At 39.4% G+C, this 20,302-nt stretch overlaps 1 pseudogene; it reads right to left on the reverse strand.

The window, feature by feature from the left end:
- Positions 1-206: 206 nt before the first annotated feature.
- LOC123621629 lies at positions 207-1,262 on the reverse strand (annotated as a pseudogene).
- Between the last annotated feature and the right edge of the window lie 19,040 nt (positions 1,263-20,302).

Consider the following 20,302-nt stretch of genomic DNA (forward strand, 5'->3'; position numbering starts at 1 on the left):
GAGGTAATGTTATCAAATAATACAATCTGTTCACAAAATGGCTCTCTACATCTGCTCTGATGTCTTCTATCACTGCGTATTTATGTATGACTGAGGTAAGAGTTCCGTTAACATTGTTATTCCAGTAACCTGTAGTTGTTCTGTTACCTCTGAGCTCTCATCCTCTCCTATTTATACAGGGAAGCTCACAGCAAATAGAAAGGAGCTCAATATTGGCTCCTCCCATCATAACCCCCACTTGCTTTACTATCTCCTGGACCATAATTTCTTTCACCCTGTGGTCTGCCCATGTTCCTGCTACTACCAAAATTTCCGTTCTTCATTGGACGCTGATATAAGATTGCTACCTATAATTTCCAAAATCACTGCAATTTTCACTTCCAGAGCTGTCATAACCATCTCTCTAGCCCCCACCCTGGTTGCCATATCCAGGTCCTCCACCACCATATCCTACTCCTCCTCCTTGATGATCAGGGCTACCTCCAAAATTGCCACTTAAAAGTCCTCCTCCATACCCATTATAGAGTCAATCACCACCATATAGAGCCATTATAGTGCCATACTCATACTCATATAGAGCTTTTATAGCCATCCCCAAATCCACATCCACCAGATTCTCTTCTAATGTTACTTCTCAGTCCTGGTCCAAAATTTCTACTACTGTGTGAATCCCCCAAACCAAAATTGCCCCCTCTTCCATGCCTACAACTTTGAACTTCCTGCATTTGCCTAGACAAAACATTTCTTACTTCTACGTTATTACTATCGATGGTGTGGCATTTCTGGAATACATTTTTAGCCACAGGATTATGGTCATCAAAAGTAAAAAAGCCAAAGCCTTTTATCTTTCCAAACTACCTATCAGTAATTATTTCAATGGTATCAATTTTTTCCATATTCCTCAAAGTAATTTCTAAGGTGATATTCCTCAGTATCTTCTTTAATTCCACCAAGAAATAATTTCTTCACAGTTACATGAGCCCCTGTTATTCCAGACTTTTCTCTTGCTACAGCTCATTTTGGCTCAAACACTCTCCCATCAATTGAATGACATCTTGCAGCCATGGCAGCATCAACCTCAACCATGGACCGAATGTTCCAAAACCCAATCCTCTTGATGTTTTGCTTGCAGGATCCCTCATTACCACACAGTCTGTAAGTTTTCTCCATTACTCATAGTAGTTTCTCAAACTTTCTTCTGTGGTTTCAAAGCTTAAGCCACTAATAAAGAATTTATGGAACTGTTTCTTTTCTCTCTCCATCATGGACTCAGTTTCTTCAGCACAATTTCCCACAGCACCCAAGTGAGATGACAGAGATCTCTGCACAGACAAATACAAACCAGATTCATACTGGTGCTGTAGTGAGAACTACTGCTGCTCAAGAAACATTTATTTGTTTGTTTGTCTATTTATTTATTTATTTATTTTCTTTCCCTGATTTCTAGTAATGCTAAGAATCTTTTTTGACCAATTGAGTTTATTGACCATTCAGGTTTCTTCAGTGAATTTTCCTATTTGTATTCTTTGCCTATTCTTCTATGGGGTTCTCTATTTCTAATTGATTTATATGTTCTGAATATTAATGCTTTGTGAATTACACAGTTATCTCCATCTCTTTCTTGCCTTTTCCGTATGTTTATGGCATATTTTGCTTTTTGAAATCTTCTGCTGTAATGTAGTTATGTTTCTAAATCTTTCCCTTATGGTTTGTGTTTTTCATTGTTTTGTTAAAGAAATTCCTTCTTATTCCAGTATCAGAAAGATATTCTTGAATATTTTCTCCTAAAAGTTTTATTAAAGTTTCCTTTTTTATATTTGACTTTACGTGGAATTCATTTTGCACATGGTGTCTAATTATATATTTTTTTCCAATATGCATGTCCAATTTCCTCATAAACACGTGAACAGCCTATTTTTAATAGAGTTTATTTTTTATTTATTTATTTTTTTGAGACAGAGTCTCACTCTGTTGCCTGGGCTAGAGTGCCATGGCATCAGTCTAGGCCACAGCAACCTCAAACTCCTGGGGTCAAGCAATCCTTCTGCCTCAGCCTCCTGAGTAGCTGGGACTACAGGCATGTGCCACCATGCCTGGCTAATTTTTTCTGTATATATTTTTAGTTGTCCATATAATTTCTTTCTATTTTTAGTAGAGATGGGGTCTTGCTCTTGCTCAGGCTGGTCTTGAACTCCTGAGCTCAAATGAAGAGTTTATTTTTTAGAGCAGTTTTAGGTTCACAGCAAAATTAAGAGGAAGGTACAGAGATTTGCCATCTACTCCTTGTCCCAACACATACACAGCCTCCCCAAGTAACAATATTCTCTGCCAGAGAGGTACATTTGTTACAATTGATGAACCTACATTGATGCACTATTATCACCCAAAGCCCATAGTTTATATTAGGGTTTACTCTTGTTGTTGGGCATTCTATGAGTTTGGAAAAATGTATAATGACATGTATTCACCATAGTAGTATGATACAGAATAGTCTCATTGCCCTACACATCCTCTGTGCTCTTCCTATTCATCCCTCCTTTGTCCCTAACCCCTGTAACCACTGATCTTTTTACTGTCTCCATAGTTTCGCCTTTTCCACAATGTCATATAATTGAAATCATACAGTCTGTGGCCTTTTCAGATTGGCTTTTTTCACTTAGTATTATTCATGTAAGGTTCCTCCATGATTTTTAATGGCTTGATAGCTCGTTTCTTTCTAGTGCTGAATAATATTCTATTGTTTGGATGTCCCTCAGTTTATTTATCCAGCCACCACGGATACCGAAGGACATCTTGGTTGCTTCCGAGGTTTGAGAATTTTGAATAAAGTTGCTATAAATGTCCGTGTACAGGTTTTTGTGTAAACATAAGTTTTCAAATTATTTGGGTAAATCTCAAGGAGTGTGATTGCTGGATTATATTTCCAAAGTAGCTGGACCATTTTGCATTTCTACCAGCAACGAATGAGAGTTCTTGCTGCTCCACATTCTCCTCAGTTGTCGGTGTTTTGGATTTTGGCTGTTTTAATGAGTGTGTGGTGGTATCTCGTTGTTTAATTTGCATTTCCCTGATGACATATGTTACTGAGCATCTTTTCATACACTTTTTTGCCATTTGTATTTGTTCTTTGGTGAGGCATCTCCTTAGATATTTTGCCCATTTTTTAGTCAAGTTGTTCTTTTTCTTATTGTTGAATTTTAAGAATTCTTTGTATATTTTGGGTAATAGGCCTTTCTCACATGTCTTGTTGAAATATTATCTCCCAGTCTGTGGTTTGTCTTCTTATTGCCTTAACAGTGTCTTTCCAAGAACACAAATAGCGTAATTGGAGTTTTACTTTAAGGCAGCCATAAAATAGAATGAGTTTTCTCACTCTATTTTGCCTCCCAAAGATTGGCATCCTATGTAAGGGAATAAGAAGTACCTGGCAGGTCTTCTCTGAGGAAAAGCTAAGGGAAGAGAAAAGAGTAAGTGATTTGGACTTTTGCCTTTATTTTTTGCCAGTGACTTATATATCTACTATATGGTGAACCCTCAGGTGTTCAGGATTGAGAAAATAGAGTGCAAAGGTCAACAGAATAAGGCACCACCAGGCACTTAGTTCAGTTAGTCCAAACCCAGTACTTATTGTGTGACCTTGAGTAAGTTCATTAATTTTTTTTTTTTTGACACAGAGTCTCACTCTGTTACCTATGTTAGAGTACAGTGGTATCATTATAACTCACTGCAACCTTGAACTCATCAGCTCAAGTGATCCTCCTGCCTCAGCCTCCTGAGTAGCTGGGACTATAGGCACGTGCCACTATGCCTGGCTAATTTTTAAACTTTATTTATTTTTTGTAGACATGAGGTCTCACTATTGCCCAGGCTGGTCTCGAACTTCTGGCCTCAAGTAATCCTCCCTCCTTGGCCTCCCAAAGTGCTGGGATTATAAGAATGGGCCACCATGCCCAGCCTCTTTGAGCCACAACTTCTTTATCTCACCATAGATGCGGCATTACCTGCTTTGCCTGGCTGCTGTGAGGATTAAGTGTCATGCAATGGTGCCTGGCACCATGCGAGACTTGTGATACGTTCTCTCCACATTAGTTGCTGCTCACCTTTCTTCCTTCCTGTAATGCTTCCCTTTGTGGAGGGATTCGAGGTTAAAGAATGAATACATGTTCAAAAAGTTTTGTGAGTGGGGCAATATCAGTTTTAAACATATACAGCAACTCTCAGTATCCATGTGTATTGCGCACTTGTGTGTCTTTACAAGAGAAAAATTCTACCATATGTCACTTCTATTAAATAGAATGTAGGCCAAAAGGCCCATTTGAAGAAAACCAGTGAGGATGCAGCGCCTAGTTTAAATAAAACAAGATTCCAGATGACTAGAAGGCAAAAACCAAACTAATACTTCCAAAGGTCATAATAAATGAAGTAGGAAAGCAATCAAAATGGCTTAGCAAAGCAATGCTGTCATTCTTCACCTTAATGAATCTCTTAAAAAGTAAATAAAAGGAGAAAGATGAAAGTAATTATTGACTGTGTACCTAGTTATTGGAGCTGCTGGTATCTCCAAGGAACACAGTTCATAAAGCCGGGGCTGTAGGTGAATACACATATATATCACGTAGCTGCCTCAGACCCGGGGAACTATACGTCATGTTTACATAGTGGGCGAATAAATACTTAGTTTAATGAAGATGTTATGTAGAACTCTATCCCTCTGTCTGGCCCTGCTGAATTTATAGATGAGTTTCTTGGGTGTTAGGAGGGCTAGAGAGCATATGGCAATAAGTGTCAGAGGCTTGAGTCAACTCTCATTTCTATCATTCCTTACTAGATAGAGCAAACATTAAATTTCCCTGCTTGCCATCAAACAGCAAAAGAGAGGAAACAAATGAAGGAAAAACATACCTTTGGAAAGTGTTCATGAAAAAAGGAGGAATGATCCACAATATTATATTATTGCTCTGAATAATGTAATAAGCATCTTTTCCGTGACTATTGCATTAGAGGTGGTTTTGCTGGTGGGGATTTTCTTTGTGTCAACCCAATAGGACACTATCAGAGCTGGGGAATTCTTGTTTATTTTAATGATGAATAAAGAATAGGCAAATTACCTTGTCATTTTCACTGACATAGCAATTAAGTCATCTTGTTTGGGAAGTTGTAACTCTGATTATATAATAATCATATCATTTTACATGGCGCATGGGGATCAAAGTGGGGAGAGACCATACAACACTTAGGGGCAGGTTGCAGTAAAGTTCTAGATGAAAGGTGGTGTGCCCAGGATGAAGCAAGGCACGAGCCGGCAGCTGAAAGCTACAGAATAGGGAGAAGGGTCTGTCTGGGGCAGTTACCTGGACCCAGCCAAACAGAATTCCAGTTCCAGCCCATGTTACAGGGTGGATACACCCAGGTGGGTTGAGGCTATTGGGGAGCTGGCGGTAGCTTCTCTGGGAGCTCAAAGTGTAGACACTTGACTGATTTCTCTCCTCACTTCCTGGAGAAGGTGAGGTGCTAAATATCATTACAGATTTGGTTAGAATTGACACAAAGACTGAACGTACCTACTTTTTCCAGCGGAAGTTCCTCGGGGCTTGATGCTGAGGAGGGCTAGGGCTCAGGGAGGCTGAGACTGAGATACTCTCTGTGTAAGTGCGATAGAAATGACAGATGTGTGGCCCAACTGCCTTTGGGTTTGCAGATACAAGTGATATTTACAGAGCCTCTTGCTGTCTGCCATTTAGGTTATGTCTAGACAGAAAAGTCAATCCAAAACTGCAGACATTTTGAAAGCACAATTGAATCAACTGCAATCAAATGGATATATGATGTCTCATGCAATCTTAAGATGACCTTCCCCTAAAACAAGATAATCATTCTGAAAAAGGCCAATTCTGTTGCATTGTGTATGGTCAAGGGCTGAAATATTTGCCTCTTAACAATCTTTGCTCCGAAAGAATAATTTTATAGTGATGATAACTAAGAAAATCTGCCTCTTCCTGTTGCTTCCACAAGTGTCAGAACCATTATATTAATACTATGGTAACATGCAGCCCAGGACAGCAAAAGGTTGCCCCATGATTTCTAGGAAACTTTCTAAGCCACGTCCTCTTTAGCCCTCCAGCCCATGGTGAAAGCTACATCCAGTTCATTGATCACTGGGAAAACCATGTCTTTTCCTTAGAATTACCAAAGGCATGGCAATGGAAAAAGCATGAACAATGTTTAATTTTGTTTTCTGATATTTAATAAGCAGGTTAGTCAATATTTATGATCTTTTAATAGCTTTTGTAAAGTGTTCAGAAAATTTGAACAGTTACTACTGCCTTACTAAGGGTGATATATGAAAAACTTTTGTTTCTTTTCCCAAAATGAAAGTTATGGTAGCATAGTAAAGGGAAATATACTACCCATTGGGGGTGCCTGAACTCCAGGAAGTGCAATTTTGGCCAAGATTGTTGGATTTATACTTCTACTTACTTTGCTACTATATTCTGTTTCAGTGTTAAAATCTTTAAGACAAGGGGCAGAAAGAGCAGAAAGAGAATGTGATTATAGTCCATACGCTGTAACAATACATTTGTCATTGTTAAGTAAATTAAATCAGATAGTTAAAAATCATTAGAATTGGGTGATGTAAAACATTCACATGTAGAGTTTCACATTTTTATATCTCAAATCAGTATTGTCAAATTCATATTCTGCAATTTGAAATTGTTTGAAATTATTTAACTTTAAGATACACATAATGAAATTCTGACCATTTTCAGTGGACCCTATAAATTTTCATGTACCTTGATTAGGTATTGCTTTCTGTCTGGTAAGAGCAAGTTTTGGTTTAGTGGAAAGAGTGCTGATCTTGCAGTTGGACTATCTAGGTTTGAATCCAATTGACTCTGTCTATTACATCTGTGAACATGCGTGGGTTAAGTTATTTAATCTTTTCAGGTCTCAGTTTTCTCATCTGTAAAATGGCAACAATAAGAGTTACCTCATCAGGTAATAATGGGACTAGAATTTGAAAGCAGCTGGACTAGTGTGAATACATGGTAGTTACTCTGTGCATATTTCTTTCTTCTTTTGGTTTCTAGAAAGCATAGATAGGATGACCACACAGCAGGGGTGTGGTGGATGGATGGTAACCTCAAAAGTCATACTCACCCTTAGTTTCTCTGACCAATGGGTCATGAATGGTCCTTTGTCACCACACTGCTTTTCATTCAACTCACATTTTACTGGGCATTTATTATGTATCAGTTACCTGCTGTGTCCTTGATGGGTACATGAGGGGGATGTGAGCATATGGGAAGGAAAGCGTTTGCCTCTTTTCTGCCTTGCTTCCTTGCCCCCACAGTGTACTGTCACCTTCTGTCTCATCCAGAGCTGTTTCTTATCTTTGTCTCTGTTGTTCGTGTCCAGCATGTGATGCCTCTTCCTCATTAGGACTCACTCCCCACCTGCTGAAGGAGTACCTAGCTTGGGGGGTGCTGGGAGGTAAATGCATTAAATACATTCAAGCACTTAGATCAGTTTCCTGGCATCCAGTGAGTACTAAATTTTAGTTATTGTTATCTGTCCATCTCCCCTGAGCTGTGCTTTATTCTACTAGGTCAGTCACCTTCTGTTCAGGTTCTTCCTGGGCAGGAAGTTCCCTTACTGCTGTGAGGAACAAGAGAGATCAGAGCGAGGGTAAGAGTCCTGGTATTTAGGTTAAAAACAGCATTGGAAATGACGCTTGTTAGATAAGAAACAACAAAATATTAACAAATATGATATTTACAATTTATCATAGGTTGCATTTTGTCATGTTTTTTACATTTCAAATTTTGCAATCAATTTGTATGCACACATATAAGATATCAAAAACTGAAAACAACTACTGAGAACAAGCCTCCATGCACAGTCACATAACTGATCCACATTCTCTGAACCACTCACTTTACTGCTAACAAGAACATCAGAAAGTTTCTTCCCAAGAAAGACTGACCTTTAAAAGGAAAGACCTGACAACCAGATAAACTACACACCATTTACAGAGGGATTCAGTGGAATTTACTTCATCTATTTTCCTGGCCTCTAGAGGAAATTATTCATTCTAGAAGGGCACAGCTGATTGAGGCAGGAAGACTCTAGGATTGAAAGAGACAATGCTGTGAACTGTGTTTATGGGAAAGAGTCGAGACCTCTGGATTCTCATCTATAGAGGGGACGGTTGGACCAGATTACCTTAAAGGAGCCTTCCTGGTCGAACAGGTCGAGCTCTGCTGTGCTAAGCTACACGTGTCTGTGCCATTTAGGTAGAAATAATAACACAACCACCAGACTGCAAGCACCTAAGCAGATGAGTGCAGGAACTTCAGCTCGCTAGTTCTTGGATCCACAGTGCATAGCCCAGTACCTGGCCAGGCTTCTCTGCTCTATTATACCTGCAGAAAGATTCCTCGGAGGAGGTGTTTTACCTTGCAGGGTATGGAGAGGGTAAGAAAGGTAATGTATTTAGAATACTTAGAGAACTGCAAAGGAGGCTTTTTCTTTTAAATGTAAAATAGAGTTATAAAATAAAGGAATGAAGGAAAGACTGAGGATATTTCATTGATTTTGAGAGTTTTAGAGTTGGAAGAAAATGTAATGATTGCTTAGTGCAACCTACTCATTTATGAGGAAGGGAGCAGGCTGTAGAGACAAAGTGACTACCCGATAAGGTGACTACCCAGTACGGTGACTACCCAGTAAGGTGGCTGACAGATGATACAAAGCAGATGTCATGATTCTGGATTCATGAACCTGCAGCTTTTGATTAGTTAACATTAAAATTTATAAAAGAAGATAAAGCAACATAAAGGAAATGAGGTTACCTGCACTCATAGAACACCCAAGGCCATTGTGATATTTGCCCTTCAACTAAATAAGTAATCGTCATTTAATACAAGGAATCTACAAATCCAACTGTCTTCATAAAACTAAATAAGAGCCTAAATATGGGGATAGTTTTACTCTTATCTTTTAGATGGTGACTTTTGCTTTATCACAGGAGCTTTGGGCAGAAATTGCATTTATTTGCCCTCGTTGAGTTAGTTTGTGTATATATAGCACATGACTTGGTAGTAATGAACTAGGTCTTGATTTGGCAGTAATGAGCTGGGCCCTCCATTTGTCCCATTTTTAATGACTGTGTCTAGCTATTTGCACACCAATGTACCAATGTATATTTTCAGCCCAGTCATTGAGAAGTTTAAGCACATTTACTTTTTATAGATGTGGCTCTTCAGTGAAATGCTTGACAATGTGTCATTCATAGGGCCCAGAAGGGATTCTATGAGTTCAGGAAGATGCAAAAAAGCTGCTCATGTTGTCTGTGGATATGTCTTTAGGATGACTTGGATTTTCCGAATTTACTCACAGGTGATTAGTGTTGCTGTTTGTTGCATCCAAGGAGCCCTTGCAGTGGGGGTGGGGAGTGGGGATGGCAATGTGGCAATTAACAGGTGAGCACTCAGAGGAACCAGACAGAGAAAAATATGAATGGTTAAGCACACTTTTCGCATATATTTTTTAAAAATCATAGTCTATTGTTATACATGTTCACTTAGAGAATTTGGAAGATACCGATAATCACAAAGAAAAATGGGAAAAAATTCCTGCAATCCTACTATTTAGAGATAATACCTATTATCAATTTAGTGTGTAGCACCCTCAGGCTGTATCTAAATTATATGTATAAACAAAAATGAAATCTAATTGTTTTGTAATTAGTCTTTTCTACCTATATACCAAGAATATATTTTCATGTAATTAAATGCAGTACATTCCTTAAATCACATACTGATTTCTTAGGATCATTGGAACCAAATACCACTTATAAAAACTTGATGTGTAAAATACCTTAAACTCTTTAATTCCTATCATGCTCCTACCTTGCGCTGTGCCAGGAACATGAGAGATTTTACAGTGATGATTTCATTGCAATGTGTTGCTAGGAGATAAATTTTTGAGGATAATGGTTGGATTTTTGCTTAGGACTTGTGACTTTAAACTAATAGCACTGGTTCTCAGATATACTTACACTTATAATCTAGAAGGAGCAACCTTCCTCCCAGAAGCATTCCCTTTATTATTTTTCCTTCATAAGCCAAGGATAACTAGGGATTTCAAAACTCCTGGACAATGTATTATATAAGACAGTTTAATAAAGTTAGCTGGATTATGATACATAGGGCATATTGATTAGGGTGTCTAACCTAGCAACTCCTTTGAAATATCTCTTTATTGCTTCAAAGAACTATTACTGAGCTGAACCTGCACCATTAAACACCCTAAAACTCTCCCATATTCAGAATATTGTGATTGAGATAAATCATCATATTTTTATTGAAGGAATTAAATATACAAAAGAAATAAGAGAAACAATATGGCTTTAATTACAATGCACGACACAGAACTAGTTACATTTTTCTCTGAACTGGGAAAAATTTATGAGAATTCTTGTTAAAATAGTGAAAGGAAACAATCATGTAAAAATTCACAATAACTTTTAACATAGTTGGCTCATTCATGCACATGTTCGTTAATTCAAAAATATTTACTTAATGCCTAGTATATATCAGGCTTGGTTCAGTCCTTGAGTATACATATTTTGTAGGGAAATGACCTTTCTGTTACTGCAGGCTTATAACTCTTGTTAGACTCTTGTGTTTACTGTACTATGCTGGAGTACTGTGGCGATTGGGGTGGTAGAGGCAGACAGTCTCATCAGAGGAGTGAAATCTTGCCTGGTGTCAGCTACTGGGGAAAGAGGTTAGTCTCTCAGTTTGGTTATCTGAGCTGACGTGTTCAGCTATCCGGAAGCTCCCAACTTTTCTATGGGTAAAGCCCTGGGTTTCTTCCACTATCCCACACATACTGAGTTTGAATCAATATGAAACCCATTGAGGTAATTCTGGAGAAAATGTCTATTAATTTCTAGTGACTAAGTGGAACTTTGATCAGGAAGGACTTGGGCTAGACCCAGAGAAAGCTATACAGCCTGCCTTGGAGTTGGACGCCTGTGGGTTCCCTGACTGAGCTGGGATACACCGAGAAGCGGTGATCACAGTCCGGCTGAATAAGAGAAAGGGGAACAACAAACTTCTGTTGTTGCTTTTGTGCATTTGGTTTACCTCTCCTAACTGCACCACCCACCACAAACATTTTGGGGTTGAAACAACTGTGACAATTGTTTTTAAATTAGATTGCAAGCTCCTAGAAAAGTAGGGATCATGCTTCTGACCTTTGCAAACTCAAGTGCTGAATTAATGCTTGCTATTTTATGTACAAAGGAATGCCTGAGGAATGCTGTTTTCAGCTCCCAGTAACAATAAACCCCTGAACAGTGTCCAAATAACATAAGGCTGCAAGGTCTCTGGGTGCAAGGCATGTTGAACATGGCCAGGAAGAGCCAAAGCTGAGACAATTGGTGTAACTGATGAATCACTGTCTAGCAGAAAGACATCCTCTCATTCATTTGCAAAGGTTACTTGCATCATGTCTCACTGGAGCCAAAGCCAGAAACCAGGCAAGAAGAGGTGGAGGAGGCAGGGAAGTGTTTATGGAAACAGAGCAAGGGCAGCCTACACTTTTGGAGACCCTTGACTCTGCTGTATATTATTTAATTTAATCCTTGCAATAACTCATTGAAGTAGGCATGGTGTCTATTTTTTTCATTCAAAGACAATGATATTGAGAAATGGTGAGGTTCACTAATTTGCCCAAGGTCATCCTCACATGATTATGGTAGAGTTGAGAGTCCCATCTTCCCTGGTTTGGCTCTTTTGGAGTGGAACTTCCTTTCCCATTGTTAATTGATTCATAAATGAGAACACCATTGGTATTGTGTTCCTGGCCTCTCTATACCTCTGACTTTTCTAGAAGTTATTCATTAATTAGGGAGCAGGACTCCAGCTTTCTCCTTTCTTTCTTTTTTGTGAACTAGTTGTGAAGCAGACTTTCTGGTCTGCCCCTCTCTGACATACCTCCTATAAGGCCAGCACCTAGAACACAGCCTTGTATTGGTGGGTGAATTTGTCATGCTGTGGGGTTCAGTTTTGAGAATCCTATGGCTGGTAGAACCTAAATCATATTCATGAATATCAGTGACATTGGTATTGAAAGTGATATTAATCTATGATTATTCATTTATCTATACTATTTTTCTGATCAGTTTGGTTCAGAAGTAAGTTGGAGACAAAAGGAATTTATGTTTTCATTCCAAACAGTGTTCCTTTTCCTATGTAAAAGCTAAGAAGAAAATTAAACATAAAACAGACAAAAAATAAAAAGAAGACAATAAACAGCAGGCATGAAGTTGAAAAAGAAAAAAAAGCAACAGTTCAGCTGCTGTGAAAAGTTCAGCGGAGGAATAATCACGACCATATATCACAATCCCAGAGTGGGCAGCACAGCACAATAATTAATGTTCATGATGACATTCCTTGATCCATCAAGAAAAATTACATTACGTTCAGCAGACTTTCTTTTCTTTATCTAAGCCAGGGAAGAATGTAGGAAGATTTATTCTTTTGATAAAGGAAACATTGTTTTACTTATATTTGCTGGACTCTCTAAGGAATACCATTGTGAAAATACTTAAAAATAGAAAAGCAAAAGGGATTGCTGAGGACGACTTCTTAAGTTTATGGTATACTTAAAATTAAAGATTCCGCCACAGCATCTGTATTTCCCTGTTCTACTTCAATTTGCCTAATCAGGATTAATTTTTAAAGTTTTACATTAATTGATGAAACCAGCTCTAAGAGCCAGTTTCTAACATGATGAATCAGTTGTATCTTGTTTTTATGCAAAAGATACAAACATCCATTTGGATTTGAATTGAACTGAATCTCAAGGTTTTGCGGGGAGTTAGCTACGCTCCCCGCAAAGGGGTGTTTTTTATCTCTTTCTTTGGATCAGGTCTCTAAGTTGACCACGCTAGTTTGCAGGGAGTTAGCTACGCTCCCAGCAAAGAGGTTTCTTCCGATCAGGTCTCCCAGGCAGGGGTCATCACAAAGGATGAAAAAATAGTAGGAAACAGAAATAATAATAATAATACACAGAGCCAAAGATATAGTTTATAAAGTAAAGGTTTATGAAAATAAATAAAAGCAGGGTATCCGGATGGGGATATTTCCTCCCGCTAGAAAAATCTCCAAAACTGAATATCCACACAGGTATTATATAGGGTAGGTACAGGCTCCCGTTGCCAAGGGCAACGGGATTCACATACTAACAGGCAGTTTGGTTTAGGGTCAAAGTCTTCTAAAGGCTACTACAGATCCTTTACCTAACTCTAACTAAGGGAACAATGAGTTGTAAAATCTTCTTGGGGCAAACTTCTAAGTTTTCTGATAAGGCTATTACTTTAGCAAAAAACAGAGACATCTTGGCTCCGGTGATTGTGTTCTTAGAGACAGAGATGATTTCATAAGTCAACATGAGCTGTGCTTTGTGTTAATTACTTTAACCGCATGGCTCCTTCTGGGCCCGGCTTGGGCATTAGCATATCTCTCTGATCAGCTCTCATCTCCGGGGGTCCTTGCCAGCTCTGGCAACCCATGGCTCTAGGAAGAGGCCTGCCTTGTCTTTCAAAACAGGTGAGAACCATAGACCCAGTTTACAGCTGTCTCTTTGAAGTGCAGCTATTATTGACCAAGGAGACGCCCTCCTGAGACGAGGCAGCTTTTGAACCAACACATTTCTTTTTTCTTTAAGGCAAAGCCTTATGTGACTTCTGAAATCAAATCTTGTCTCCAGAAATACAGGGGGCATTTCTATGACTCAGTATTCTTAGGCCCAACAAGGTTTAAGCTCATCAGATTTGAGTCATAATTAAATAAACCACAATAATGGTTAACAATGCTCGATTCATTCTGGAACACAAATATTTTGGTTGGCATTGTACGTAGGAAAGTGGAAGTTTGTCATCTGGGTGTCTTCAGGAGAAGGTGTGACGTTCTCACTATGAGACCGGTGTGGTAGCATTATCAACTTCAGGTTTTGAAGTTGAGCAGATTGAGAGAGGCTGGCTTTATGCTAATCACTTCCACAAGAGATTAAATATACAAACAGACTGCCAATTTACGAATTCACAATGGAGTAGGGGAAGATGAGGAAGAATATTCATAACTTCATCCAGGGCACCTCTTTGTAGTATCAGCATACTTGGGAGACCAAACTAATAATTTGAACATTGTTTGGTAAGCAAGGAACTAAAATTCAGGGAGGCAGGTAACCTTGAAGACAGCACCCAGCCCACACTAAGGCCTATTGAATTATCCCTGAGCCATAGCAGAGTTAGAATCATGTAGGAAAATATTTACTAATCACTACCCAGGCACATTACAAATGTTTTACTTCTATTAATTCATAAATCCAGCAACCCCACGATGCAGCCTCCTATGAGGTGGCCTCTCCTCTCAGATGAGGAGAAAATGGAGCAACCAGAGTGTAAATCACTCTCCTAAGGTTACAGGGTTGGCGGATTTCAGGGGTGGACTTCAAACCCATGCAGTCAGAGTTCAAAGCTGACAATTCTAACAGCTGCACTGATTTGTCTCTCTAGGGGTAGTTTGTTTTCCCTGGATTTAATGTGTTTTCTCTCAGGACAGTGCTGGATAAACACCACCAAGTTCTCATTTCTTCTGCTTTCCATGTCTAGGTTCCAAACTGTCCAATTTGATTTTGTTCTCAGAGTCTTCCTACACATAAATTATGACCACATGGATTCTTTCTGTTTTATTAACTTACACACACGTTCTAGTTCATTCACTGTGGTGTTTCACCCAGTCCGTTTGGATTGCAAGTGAGGTGTTGGCAAATCCTCTGGTTATCCCATTATCCAATGACTGGATTACGCTCAGAGGGGCTCTCTTGAAACTCCTTCCCATCCATTTTTGTGTGTATTTTACTAGCTTTGCTGCAACCTAATTTGTTACTTTTAAGTTCTTGGGGCATACTTCTAATTATTGTCTTCATGTACCACCGAAAATTAATTGATAAAATATTAATGGAAAATAGTTTCAGAATGGACTACAAAACTATATAACTTTTCAAAAGTGGACACATCCTTAAGAATTCCAAATTACTAGCTAAATCCCAATCTTTTACAATTGTCTTTCTAACTTTGTTGGTCATTTTTAAGAACTAGGACTGGCAAAAAAAAAAAAAAAAGTCTTGCTTGTTGTCTCAATTTGCTTTTAAAAAATTTGCTCTTCTTAGAGATTGTCTAAGAATAGCATGGCAGTGAATTTTATATTTATGGTTTCTAGTATGATCAATTTGCATCATTAATAATGTGAATCATGGCTGTGAAATGAGCTTAACATTTCCACCAATGTATTTTATGTCCTGCAAGTGAAGAGGTAACACTTGACTTGAATACTAATGTTAGGACATATTTCAGATCCTCTGAGCAGTTCCCTGAGATCTTTGGAAGAAAGGTGCTTTATACAGCCTTGCACAAAGAATTTGAGACAGCCACTTGTGAATTACTATGTGGTGACAACTTTATCTGACTGTACCAAAAGACATGGAGTGCATTATGAACCAGCTTGTGGAGACAGCTCAATTTTATGGACTGTCAATCACTTTAAAGACAGGTGAGGTCATATGATAAATACCCTTGCTCCTCCAAAAATCCTGCGTGGATGCTCAGACCTTTTGAAAGCTTCGACTGGATTTTCCTCGCTTGGCAGTAAACTGTCAAATAATCAGCAAAGTCAGCGTGCCACTTGGCAGAGCGGTAGGGCTGGCTGCTGCACTCATACCCACCCGAGGAGCAGAAGGGGATGGGATTTTCTAACCCGCTGTACAGATGTGCATCGTGGATTACCCCTGGTGCTCCATTCAGTCTTTGCAGATGCTTCAATTCATAAATTATCCATGTTGTGTATTGCTGTGCAGGTCATGAGAGAACAGCAGATGATAATTCCAAGATTGTTATTAGAGGAAAGCAATCCTTTGGGAGAAGGGGAGGTGGGATGAGAGACAAAGAGAGGGAATTAGAAATGCATTTAGTCACGAGAAATTGAAGTAATGCTATGATGACAATTATAGTTCGAAAATGTCAGCAGCAGATGGGATCTGCCATCACTTGCCAATTGTAGACTCTTCTGGGTCCCCATAACAAATGCATGTTTCCTGTGGAGCAAAGGGTGATTTCACAAAGCAATAGCAGAAATGTCTAAGGAGTTGGAAACTGCGGAACATCCATTTAGCTATAAACATATCCTATTGGGAGAGATGTGTGAGTGAGCAAGATGCAACAGGGAGAATACGCAGGGGAGCCAGCTAAACTTTAACTGTGTGAGTCTTGCTTAAAACGTCATTTAGCCATGGCCATAAAAAATTATTCTTTTAAGACTTTCTTGGGTTGCCTAACTTGGCATGAAACAATCTGCCTTTTGTATCTGGAAAATCTGTTTTAAAGTAATAGGCTGTAAACTGTTTTCAAAATCAAATGTCAAAAAATAAAATCTTAGTAAAAATAATGTTTTTCCAAATTCAAAATATGTTTTTGAAATATATATTTTTTCATATCACATGATGTACCACCTTTTTATCAGGATAATTTGATGCAAATGCAACCATTCCCTGCTTAATGCTTTCATTTGGTTATCTGGCAGTAAAGGAGTGGTGAGCACAGGCACAATGTAGAAAGGCAACCAGAGAGAAGGCAAAAACACGGCTTGGATCAAAAACATTCTCAGGAAATGCATTATATCTTTTGTACTCCAGTAAATTGCGCTAGGAAAGTGCATTCTCTCTCACTAAATTAAGTGTAAAGAAAAACCAGGCTTTATTTATTGTTTTTTCACTATCTGCCCCTTTCTACACGAGGCCTGAGCTGCGTGGTGCACAGAGTTAAGCTTTTGTTTCTTTTTGTTATTCATAAAAATATTTGTTAATTGGAAAATGGGCATGAATTAGTAATTCACTATTGATATATTCTGACTACTTTGTTAAATAGGACTGATTACCCACATCATATTAAGCAATACCACTACATTTTGTAATCTGATTAGTTTCTAAGGGTATGCATTCTTCTCTTGGACCTAAGTTTGCTTGTAGACCTTTAGTTTATAATCATGTTTCCAATGTTGGGGAAAATACCCTTAAGGCCAAAAAAACCTCTTCATTTTTGGTCAAGATTTAGTGTTTCTTATAAAAGGATGATACCCTGAAGCTCAATTAGAGCTAGTTGAAATTAATAGATTTATATATTTGTATTAATTACTTTTAATATCAGGGAAATGATAAATAATGCGACTTATTTCAGCATTACTGAGAGCCAGAGTGGAGAGGTTCTGGGGACAGGCCCAATATTGACTTTTCCAGATACGTTGTAGAAATTGATGAAGACACTAGCGGAGACTCATATAGCAGGTGTCTGAGGAACATAATGATCTTCTGCCAGGGAGCAGACCAGACGAAACCACGAACTGTGTACTCATTTGTTCTTAGATACGTTGAAGGGATCAAGACAAATTCTGCAGGAGGTCGATAGTGACCTAGCAGGAGAGAAGAGCTCCTCGACGTGTGGCAGAACTTCATGCAGAGGAGTGTGGGATGGGTCCCCAGTGAGGCAGGCAGTTGGTAAAAAGGAGATCTTTCCTTGCAGAAACAAAATACTTAGCTTCTTAGCTGAGGTTCTGGGGCAGAATTGCACAGTCTGGGAGGAATGCTAGTGATTGTCAAGGTCCCATGTCACACAGAGGTAGGAGCCAGAGGGCTGGACACATTCAGGGGAAGGCAGCTCTGAAGAGCCCCATTTTTGTTTGGAGAAGTCCCATTCTCAGCCCATGTGGTTTGGGTGGGCTGATCCCACATTTAGTTGCAGGAATGGGCCCTTATTGGCCTAAGTCCATTAGCACACGTTATTCCTCTGGTCACAACGTTTAGTTTAGGAATGAAAATAGGAATCAAACAATGAGACTTTTTTGAGGTTCTAGGAAGAGAGCTACATTCTTCTGCTAGACTCAAACCAGAGTATGTGAAGAGCTACAGCTGTCTTGCCACCACATAGATTCTGAGCATGAAATCAACACTGAGGACTTTCACACCAAGAGGTGGGAAGAGAGGAATCAGATCCTGCTCACGTTGTTTGAGCTCCAACATCAAGCTTACTGGATGGGTTTTCTAGGACACAGATGTGGAGACATGTAGAAGTACAGAGGTTTGTTGAGGAGTCACACTAGGGAAAGAAAAGAGAAGAAGCAGGTTGGGCTATGAGAACTTTAGGACCGCAATGCAGACCTAACAAAGTCTCTGCAAGCCCACGGGGAGCTCTAGAGAAGAAACCGTCCACTAGAGGAGTCCTCTGCTGCACAGAAACAGTGGGAGCCTTGTACCAATGACTTGTTCAGTCATCGACTGTGGGCTGACTCAGGAAGAGCACCTCTGCTGCAAATGCCTTGCTCAGTCACTGGCCGGGGGCTGCATGGAGAAGAACATGATGGTGGCTCAGAGGCTGATCTTGACCATGCAGGAGCTAACAGCTGGAGCATGTTACCTAACCATCCTCCTCACGGCTGGGCAGGCAGCCCTTTCTCAAAGACTAATCTGAGAGGGGCATCACTGTGTGTGCCACACAAGCTACTCAAAAAGCCAGCCATGTCATTTATGTGGTCCTATATATTCCCTTTAGGCTTGAGATTCTAAAATGCAATAGATAAACTTCTGACTTAGGGAGGGAAACTGGGGTTTCATTCTTGGGTAGCAGATGAGAGCCTGCCTGTGGGGCTGAAGTCCAGGAGCTTGCAGAGCCCGATGCTCAGTGCTGGGCGATGAGGCCAGACCATCGGAGGGAGGAGCTTGGAGGGTCTGTACCCCCTGGACAAGGAACTGGAGAAACAAGCTCATGTATTTCCCATTCCAATCAGGCTAATTTGGTCACCTGTTCACAGTATCCTTTTCTATGCCTACATCTGCGGTGGGTGACTTCAATATTCAAGTGGATGAGCTTTCTGAATCCTAACCTCACATCTTTGTCCTCATCTACCTTCGTGAATTTCCTTCAAATCCACTTTAACAACTTCCCCATTAGCTGTTGCTCTGGACTTCGTCATCAATTAGAAGAACTGCTTTACCTCCCAACCTTAGACTTTAAGAACTCATTTTACAATCGTAACCTCTAATTTCTTCCATCTTTCTCACTCTTTCTATAATCACTGTGACATTCAAACAAATAGAAATATCTAGATTTCCAAATCATTCCTTTTTTTTTATTTCCTTCTCGTTCTAAGTTTTAGGCCACTTTGGCTTCATTTCATTTCCAACGCAGCATGAACCCCACGGTCAGTTACTTAGCTCTGCTTTGCTCCCTCCACTCAGCTTTACACGAGATGTCATCCAGAATTCCACTCTCATTCTGTTTAGTCTTCTTGAGTAATATTATAAGTCCCATGATTTCCATTCCATTTACTCATAGAAGACACTCTTTAGAGCCGGCCCATTATGTCTAGACTAGTATTTCCAATTATCCAACACCAAATTAATGTGCATAGTTTACTGTCTTTGCAAACTCTGTGGGCCCCAGGCAGTTAATTTTCTCTTCATGCTCATCAACCTGTTATTTATTTAGGCTGGGCATGGTGGCTCATGCTTATAATCTTAGCACTTTGGGAGGCTGAGGTGGGAGGATTGCTTGAGGCTAGGAGTTTGAGACCAGCCTGGGTAACAAAGCAAGAACTCATCTCTAACAAAAATAGATAAATTAGTTGAGTGTGGTGTCACATGCCTGTAGTCCCAGCTACTTGGGAGAATGAGGCAGGAGGATTGCTTGAGCTTAGGAGTTTGAGGTTGCAGTGAGCTGTTATCATGCTACTGTACTCTAGCCTGGGTGACCCTGTATATTTTAAATTATGCGATACCAAGTCTATGTCCTATAAGAATTATGGAAAAATCAATGTTGGCTTGAATCACTAACAAATGCCTTCTAGAGGAAATAGGGCTTGAATGATGAGTTATATTTGGATACATAGCAGGGAGGGAAAAAGAGAGGACATTTTGAGCTTGAAAATAAAGACAAAGCCACAGAGGTACATGGGCATTGTTGTAAATATCAGCATAGACTTAAACAAAGGGTACAGGTCATACGTACAAAACCCAAAAGCATAGCTTAATTTATTTCTCGGTTCTTTGAAATGAGTTGATACAGGCTATAGATAAATATATAAATAGTTATATTTTTAAAAAGAAAGCACTTGGCTTCTTTTATTTTGTTTTGCAGTTTCTAACATCATTGTGATGTAAATAGGTCATTTTTTTTTAGCTT

The sequence above is a fragment of the Lemur catta genome, chromosome 16 (assembly GCF_020740605.2).
Source record: "Lemur catta isolate mLemCat1 chromosome 16, mLemCat1.pri, whole genome shotgun sequence".
Lineage (NCBI taxonomy): Eukaryota > Metazoa > Chordata > Mammalia > Primates > Lemuridae > Lemur > Lemur catta.